We start from the raw sequence: 9,670 nt of genomic DNA on the forward strand, positions 1-9,670 counted from the left end.
TCTGAATCCAGGTCCACTTGGCCCCAACATCTGCATTTTTAGCTTCTTGCAAGGGAGATCTATAGTTCTCATACATCAAATGGGAGGCTGAAATAAGAGCTATAGTTTCGATTTTATTCTAAGACACAATAAAAGCTTTCTTTATTTGAGGGGATATGGGGAATTGAACTCAGGGACACTCGACCACTGAGCCACATCGCCAGCCCTATTTTGTATTTTATTTGGAGACAGGGTCTCACTGAGTTGCTGAGCACCTCGATTGTGCTGAGGCTGGCCTTGAACTCCTGCCTCAGTCTCCCAAGTCACTGGCAAGGTGGTTCTTAAACTAGAACTGCCATGACTTTAATCATGAAGTCCACAGTTAAGCCCCACATCCTTTAAAAATAAAAACATGTTCATGAGAATGATATAAATCTAAATTTTTGTCTCATTCCTCCACTGTGCTTTTTAAAGAATAGGTTCTAAATGGTCCCAGGAAATCTAAATAGCTTTTCTGCTTATCTTTTTTTTTTTTTTTTTTTTTTTGGTGAGGGAGACAGAGAGGGATCACAGCACCATGACGTGGAATCCACTACACCTCTCACATTGACCTTCCCTTAGACAGCTTCACATTAAAGGATGGGTAATATCAACATTTTTGGTCTTTTGCCCTCAAACGATTTCTTTCGCTTTAGGTGACATATGTATGATTTTACAGATATTCAAAATTTCACTTCCCTCTGGGAAAAAAAAAATAAAGTAACAGCATTTTGCCATGAAATAGATTGCTTTTCAATGGGGAAAATACCCACTGAAATGCATCTATATATTCTCCTTCAACCACATGGTAGGAAAAAATGTGTATTTTAGAAAGCTCTTGCAATAATTCAGTTCAAGTCCCTTGAATATCTATTCATATAAAAATAGAACTGTTACCCATGATCACTTACAATAGGGAGGAAGACCCAGCCTCTCTTGACATGAATTGCTTTGCCTCCACCGTAGAGGGACACTGCAAAACTGTTCGTGGACCGGCCTGCCACCTGCCGCTTCCAACACTGAATTTTAATCAGTGCCAATGGCTCCGCAAGACTCTCGCTATTTTACAAGTATTATTTAAACACGAAGCCCGTTGTGATCTTTCTAAATTATAGGGTAAATGGCTTGGGCCCAGCGAAAATAAACGTATTTCACTAATGTCATTCCTCTTTCTCCTCTAATTTTTTTTTAACCCTGGAGAGAGAGAGATTTTTTTTTTCCAAGCATGATAATTACGGTTGGATCCTATTTCCGAGGCACAATGGGGAGGTCAGAACACATAAACTCTAAAATCTGGGTCATTCGTCGTGTTTTTAGCTGCTTAAACAACTGTCCTGCCTTCCCCGTTCTCGTCTGCAATTCATGAAATGCATAAACTGTCGCTTCGACTTTCGATGTGGGTTAGACACAGAAAACACGAGCTTCATCCATTTGCATTAAATAGAACTGGCCTGCTAGCATCGTTCACCTGAAAAATTGCCCAGATCTGTCTCTGCATACATTGGCATGTCTTTTGTCATCATGTGGAAGCATGGTTAGCCTCTGTTCTTGCAGATACACCTTTACTATTGCCTTTATCATAGACGGAGGACCTTTCCCTGACTCTTGATTTGGGGTCCAGACACTTGATTTGCTTTGATAAATAGTGTCTGGGCAGAAGGCACAGCTCACTGGCCATAGTCCTAGACTTGAACCCCCTATGTGTTTCTTACTTGGACTTCCGCCATTGCCATAGGAAAATCACACTTTGGCCACTCTGCAAGGACCTTGGAAGATATCTGGGGCAGAGCCATCCCAACTGATCCACAGACCTCAATAATAAGCAGAGCTGCCCGGCTCAACCCAGCCCAGATGAGCTGACCCTTATCTCTTGCAGCCACGGAGAGGAAATCAAGTTTTGTCTAAAGCTGCTAGATTTCAAGGTGATTTGTCCTGCAATAATAACTCATCAAAACTGGTTACCCCCGGAAGCCAAGTGGAACTGGTGTGTGTTCTCCCAGGAGCAGAGCTGAGTCAAAGACTTTTTTAATTTAATTTTTTTTTTTTTGTCTTCGGTAACATGTGTCATTTGAAAACATGATCTCAGAGAGTAGGAGTAAGGAACAGAAAAAGAAACCAGGGAAGCCAATCAAAGATGTATCACTGAGTTTTCCAACACTGAGTACGAGTGATTGTTAAGTAGTGTGAGGGCATCCCAGGAATACAGCAAACGCCTCTCAGAGCCGTCCATCTACAGTGAGCATGGAAGAAGGAGGTAGCTATGGGATCCCACCCCTTCGCGCTAACGGGAATATACACTTCATCGTACAAAGCAGAACAGTTTGAAGGGTGAAAAGAGAAAGTATCCATTGCATTCATTTTACAGATATTCAAAATTGGAACACGTGTAGCTCAAATGAATCCTGGACGGGCAAGGACGTACGGCCAACCTGCATGTTGGTCAAAGATGGTCCTGGTGGGTGTTATGTCTCCTACACACATAGACACAAATGCCAGTGGAGTCTGGGTGACCACTGGGCATCATGGGATCAGAGTGACGGCCGGGTGGGAGACAAGAGGCATGAGAAATCAAGCCCCCTTAAGTGCCATCTGCATTAGGCTGGATGAAGCATTAGCTTGCATATCGGCCAGGCTGAGGAAAATAAGAAATGGTGCAGAAAAATGCCGAGAATACAGTTCTTCCTTTGCAACGCTCAGATCTTCTCATAACCTTCATTAAATTCAGTCAGTAGCACTTAGCTGCTGGACTCAGCCAGCCAAATTCCTTGCAATGTCTTAAGGGCAAGAGGCTTAGTGGGAGAGAGAAAAAAAATAGTTACAGCTGCAGAGAAGCTGGTGTTGGGCTATAATTGACATCCATCATCTCAATCCTTTACTACCAAATCTAGATGTTTTTTTCTTACCTTCTGCTGTCAATTTGACTTCCCTCATTTGCTTTTCTTTTGGGGCAATCCAGACTTTTTTTTTCACCCCTGAAGAGATGATACCTGCAGATGGGTTGCCCATGTGAGATTACAAGGCTGTGGTTGCCTGTTCATAATTATCACTGTGCAGTAAAATTCAGAAAATTTTTCAAGGGATTCATCAGCCTTACAATATATTCTTCCCGGATGATGGCTCTTTATGACATTGAGGACCAGCCGCACCTCTATTCTGGGGTCCACAGGAATAAGGTGATTAGAGACCAGGAAGGAGTTAGAGAAGCTTTAACAAAGTCTTCTTTCCTTAGCATCAGAAGATCAGAAGTAGACATGACAGTTATAGAGGCACAAATCCTGCAAATGGACAGACTAACTGCATCACTGCCTCCTATTTCCTGAACCCATGTATCCCAGGCCCTGTGGCCACAGCCATATGTCAGGTACAGGGTTAACGCGGCACACTACCTTCTAGAGAACTGTGCTCTAACTCTGCAGGGCATATTCCTGGAACCGCCAACTTATGTTAAGTCTTGAAGAGTTTATTCCGTCATTATATCTGACTGGCTGCCTCTGAGTGATGGGGTACATGGTGAAATTGTTGAAAAAATCCTATTGCCGCATTCATCCTCTGTCATAAAACGGATCCCTTGGTCTTAGGCAATGATCTATGGGATACCAGAGTGATAGATAAGGCATCTTGTAAGTCCCGAGATGGTGGTGCTAGCAAAGAAACTGTAGGCAGGAAGGGGAAAAAAAAAAAAAAAACTGTATCCTGAGTAGCTTTCAATTGCAATGAGCATAAATCACTCTTCCCTGCAGGGTGGATGATGTCCATGACAATGATCCTGTCATCAAGCAGGTGGCTGGACTCATTGAAGAATAGTGCCATATTGAGAAGTCATGATGAGTGTCTCTGCTGCCAGGAGTTCAGGCAATTGCAAGTGGCGGTAGCCAGCCAGTCATCCATGCTTGGAGGGAGCCCATGCAGCGGAATCCGTGGGCGACCTGCATCCCTGAGACCCCGACCCACTCACTCCAGCTTTCCTGTGGCCAAAGAGAGAGGATGACTCATGTTTAGAGTCAGCCCTGTCCCCCGCGTAAGGATTGAGTGCCTCCTTGCCGTGAATGCCCCCTGGTGGACATTCACGTGAGACAAAAAGAAATGGAATTCGGCTGCTGTGCATGAGCTCATCACCAAGAATGTCTGTTTCTTGAGTCCGATGATTTCCATTCCGGTCCTTCTGGACTCTTTCGAACCAGACCGACCATTCACAATGATCAGGAGTTCACGCACATTCAAAACTCATGTGAATTCCCACCCCCCCAAAAAAAAATATGATTAAACATTTCACAACTTTGCTTTGCAGAAAGAATTTTCCATTTGCTGCTTTGTTCAGAGTCATCCTTGGAAACGAAAGATGAGGAGACTTCAGAGAATTGGGGACCCACACCAAATGAACTCTGGATAGGCTTGAGGTCCTTTTTGACATCAACTTCTTTCTTTCCAGGTCCAGGGTGGTCCAGTATTTCTAGATAAAATCTATGCTGGCTCAAATATCCCAAAGTGCACCAAGTAAGGTACCTCTCTCTCAACGACGGGGAGTGGGTGATGAAATAGATGTCTTTTGCTGCAGAAGGGATGTCTCAGGATACCTACAGGTTTTTGCTTTTGTTTTTGTTTGGGGGGGTGGGTAGTGGGGATTGAGTCCTGAGGTGCTTAATCACTGAGCTTCATTTCTAGGACTTTTTTTTTTTTCCAGACAGGGTCTCACTGAGTTGCTTAGGGGCCTCATGAAGTTGCTGAGACTGGCATTGGACTTGCAATCGTCCTACCTCAGCCTCCCGAGTCACGGGGATGACAGGTGTGTGCCACCAAACCAGGTCACAGACATGTTGAGTGTAGCAGTCCCATAGCCTTGGTGGATTTATCTCCCATTCATCTGCCTTTCTTGCTGACCAGATCAATTAGGATTCTCTTCAATATGGTGCACCAGTGTGATGTTATGTCTAACCAAGGTTTTCTGGGTTACAAAATGAGAATAACATAGGAGAGTCACGTGACCCCATAAGCACAGCCAATGTGTACTGCTATCATTCATAGGAAAGGACTTTTCTTGTGATTTTTGCTTTCTCTCTCTCTGATAAAGATAGAACAAAACATAATCACCAGACCAATGCTTATGTTCTAAGTGCCAGAGGCTGTGCTGATGTTCTCCAACGAGGAGAATACTTATAATGCAGCAGTCATTCTTGAAGGTACAACTGTTAATTACATGCAGTAGCCATCACCTGCCCCATTCATTTACTATTTTGTTGTTACACAGGTTAGATACGCCAGTGAAACAGCAGTATGAGACCAACCTCTAACCTTTGACAGTGGTACTAATTGCCACAACCCATCTTGGGATACAGTTTTATTATTATTATTTTTTTTTTTGGGGGGGGTGTTCCCAGGAATTGAACTCAGGGACATTCAACCACAGACCCACATCCCCACCCCTAACTGTATTTTATTTAGAGACAGGGTCTCACTGAGTTGTTTAGTGCCTCACTTTTGCTGAGGCTGGCTTTGAACTCACGATCCTCCTACCTCAGCCTCCCGAGCAGCTAGGATTACAGGTGTGTGCCACTGTGCCCAGCTGGGTGTGAGGTATTCCCACAGGCTTCTCACTTCTTTCTGGGTGTAAGAGAGGGGAAAGACAGGATGGATTTAACCGCTGGCTCTCTATGTCATAACAACTCTTACTCCACTTGACTGGAAGCTGATTTAAAGGTTGAGCTTGCAGGCCCTTAGGGGTGCAGATGCAATTTTATATACAGGGACTGAGGAAGTCACTGCGTGACCCATTCGTTTAGACAACAGTCACACCTATTGGGCCGGTATTTGTTTAATGTGGATTCGAAAACTGAAGCTCTATCGAGTGCTTTCTATGTACCCAGGTATCAGTTCAGACTTATCTACAGTTGTCTCAAATTTCCAATACTTAGAAGTTTCTTCTTTGGTTTTTCTTTATCAGTTATCAATTGTGATAACACTGGGGTTTTTTTTCTTTTTTTTGTCCAGTAAATACAATTAAGTCTTCTGTAAGTCTCCTATCAATGGATCTGAAACACAGAAACCATCAGTAGCACTGTGTTTGGGAATTCACAGTTCTTCTCTGCAGTTCCAATGTCCACCCCGGGTAAAACATAGAACTAAAAACCATTTCTAGAATCAGGTTCGGGTACATTCTTACTTCTCAGTTTTGTGGGATCATGTTTTTTTTTTAAATTTATTTATTTTGGGCTCCTGGTGTTTTTGTGATTTTTCTCAGTGATTTCTTTTCTTGTGTAGAGAAGGAAAATATTCCCCCCCCACCAAATAAGTTATTATTTTCCAGGTTCCTACTTATCGATTCCTTTGACGGACTCCATTGCGTGTTCTGAAAGCCTTCATCTTGGAGACCCTGAGATGTGTCTTTTCCAAATTGGACTCTTCCTGGGCTTCCCCCCTGAGATGATTCTCATTGTTTTTGTTCTTCTTTCCCTTTGTTTCTTGCATCTCAAATCCCTCTTTCTTGGCTTTCACCCCCATTTTCCTCTTCTGGCATGCAAGCCAAACATCCTGTGAGTCTTTGTGTCTGAGAAATGTTTATTTTGGCACCGACTGCTTGACTGGTAAAGGATTCACAGTCAAAATAAGGGCCCTGGAAGATGTTGAAAACCACATCTTCTAGAGACGGGTTTTACTGACACACAATATATATCATGACAGCCTGATTCTCAATCTTTGGCAGATTTTCTTTCTTTTCTTTTTTTTTTTCTGGAAGCTTTAGCACTTTTTCTTGCTGTTTGGAGACGTTAGGATGGTATGTTTATTATTTTTAAGAATCTCTCTCACTTTGTCAGGTTGGTTGCTATGGTTGCTGTTGTTGGTTTGAGATGGGATTTCATGGAGTTGCACAGGTCGGCCTTGAACCCTCCTGTCTCAGCATCCTGAGTAGCTGGGATTGCAGGTGTACCCTACCACCACCATGCTAGAACCTGTTGTCCCTTTAGACTCTTTGTGTTCTTAGGGATGTTTGTGTGTGCCTCGGGCACTGGAGAATTGTATCGTTGTTATTCCTTGATAACTCCACCTTGTCCCTTCATTCTGAGTTTTGATTTCAAAATCAACTAAATCGTAATTGATTCCGGTTGAATTTCCCGGATTGATCTTTATATTTACGATACCTTCTCCGTCTTATGGTCCATTTCTTTGATTTTTAAAATATGGATCACGGGGCTGCTTTTTCAAGTCCATCTCTGAGTCACTCTGTTGAATATTTTTTGTGTGTTCTGTGCCTATTTGTATTCTTCAGATTTTCAGTCTTATGGAATGATATTATTACAGTGGAGCTCAACGCTGAATCTGTTCATTGTTATGTTTTAAATATGAGATAGCCCCCCCAAAAGCTCATGTAGGAGATAACGCAAGAAAGTTTAGAGGTGAAATGATTAGGTTATGAAAATCTTAACGCAATCAGTGAGTTAATCCACCTGACTGGATTACCTGAGCAATATCTGTAGGCTGACAGAGTATGGCTGTTGGAGGTGGGTCCCTGGGGATGTGTCTTTGGGGTATATATTTTGAAATGTGAGCTTAGGACCTCTCTCTACTTCTTGGTGTAATGTCCTGAGTCAATTTCCTCCGCCATGCTCAACATGATTGCCTTGGGCCCAGAACAATGGATTCAGCCATCTACGGATGGAGACTTCTGAAACCATTCGTCCCCAAGTAAACTTTTCCTCCTCTAATTGTTTGCGTCAGGTCTCTCTGTCATAGCAGAAAAAAAAAAATCAGATTAAAACATTGATGAATGGTAATTTTTTTTTCCATCCAAACACTAACTGTACGGTGGCCTCTCCAATTCTTGCACTACTGGGTATCCAATAATCCAACGGAAATCCTGACCCTCTCTGTAGACAACCCAGATCCCTGAGGGCTCAGTTCCTTAAGACTTCTCCCACCATTGGATGCCAGTAGCAAGTCTCGTTGCGTCTGAAGAATAGTTCTGTGATTCTGGGAGATCCCGTGACATCTTCTCAGGTTGGATTGATCTTCCCGAAAGGATTCACAGAGCTCAGGAAGACACTTGGCCGTGGTTACCAGCTTTATCATGTAAAGGATTTTGACTCAGGGAGAGGGGAAAAAAGAAGATATATATGCACAGGACAAAGGGGAAGGGGTGTGGAGCCCTGTGCTGTAGGAACATCTTACCCTCGTTGCCGCAGTCCGGCTGCAGCAAAATAACCCGGGGGTGACGAGCAACTTGTGTACATTGATACAGCAGGAGTGGGAGCCGTTTATTGTAGGACAGGAGGGGTATGTATACATTCCACACAGCTTATCTTAATTAGCATAAACTAGATACAGCAGTCAACCAATAAGGAATCTCCACACTTAATGGCTCGCTGGCATTACTGCACAAACCACTCCCTCTGGCAAGATGCCAGGCAGGCGCCATCCCGACGCCTTGTTTACAGACCCTAACACCTCATGAAGCCTTAGTGTTGTCAACCTGGAAGCTCCCCAATCCAGTCATTCAGGATTTCTTTTTTTTTTTTAGGTATCACGTTGGCAGTGGTGATTACTCAATATGAAGCCCTTTCCCTTCCCTAAAGCTCAACTGAATGCTCTAAGCTTTTAAAGATTTCCTCTTTCCAGAGACCATTCTCCACCCTGAAGGCATCTGGGGTCCCCAGACATTCGTCATCAATAGCATAAAAGTGATCCTGTTACCACTGCAGAGGTACCAAGAGTGTTAGGGTGCTGGGTGCTAGAAGCCAGAGACAAAGACTAAATATCTTTACTTCTTATTAGACCACAGCCCCCGAGGCTGCACATCCTCTCTGCCCACATCCCTTTTCTCCGTGGTTCTAAACCTGGCCCTCAACTCCTAATCCTGGCATAATACAGCTGTGGAAAGAATGGTGTCTCTTCCACATCCCGCTGCTGATTCCTGAATTCTCCATTTGACTGGATCTGGAGACGGGGTCTTTTTTTTTTTTTTCCCCACCCCATATGCCAACAATTTATGAAAACACACTTATAAATAGACATAAATATATTGTCTTTTTATAGAATTTAAGAAGCCACGAGTACTTAAGATTATATTTAGCAGCTGATGTTTCAGTGTTTCAACTCTCTTAGAAATGACTCAGAAGTCTTATCCCTATCACAAAATGTAACTGGCAAAACTTGAAATCGCGCTGGAGGGTTCGCTCGAACGCATTTATTTCCTTTTGTGTCTTGTGACGGGTTGGACGTGAGGTGTCCCTCCAAAGCTCCCAGGTGAGACGATGCAAGAATATTCAGAGGTGAAAAGATCAGATGATGAGAGGTCTAACCTCATCAGTGGATTAATCCACTTGAATGGGTTAACTGGGAGGTAACTGCAGGCCAGGAGGCGTGGCTAGGGTCACTGGGGATAAACCTTTGGGTCTGACATTTGGTCCTTGGTGAGCAGTGTTCTCTCTCTCCCTTTCTGTTTCCCAGGTGCCATGTCCTGAGCAGCTTCCCTCTCCACATCCTCTACCATATTGTTCTGCTTCACGTTGGGACCAGAGCTGTGGAGTCAGCTGACGGTGGAATGAGCCTATGAAACATTGAGCCAAAATGAACTCTTTCTCCCCCTCCATGTTGCTTTTTTTTTTTGTTTTGGTATTGGGGATTGAACTCAGGGGCCCTAAACCACTAAGCTACCTCCCAG

Source organism: Ictidomys tridecemlineatus, chromosome 16, assembly GCF_052094955.1.
Source record: "Ictidomys tridecemlineatus isolate mIctTri1 chromosome 16, mIctTri1.hap1, whole genome shotgun sequence".
Lineage (NCBI taxonomy): Eukaryota > Metazoa > Chordata > Mammalia > Rodentia > Sciuridae > Ictidomys > Ictidomys tridecemlineatus.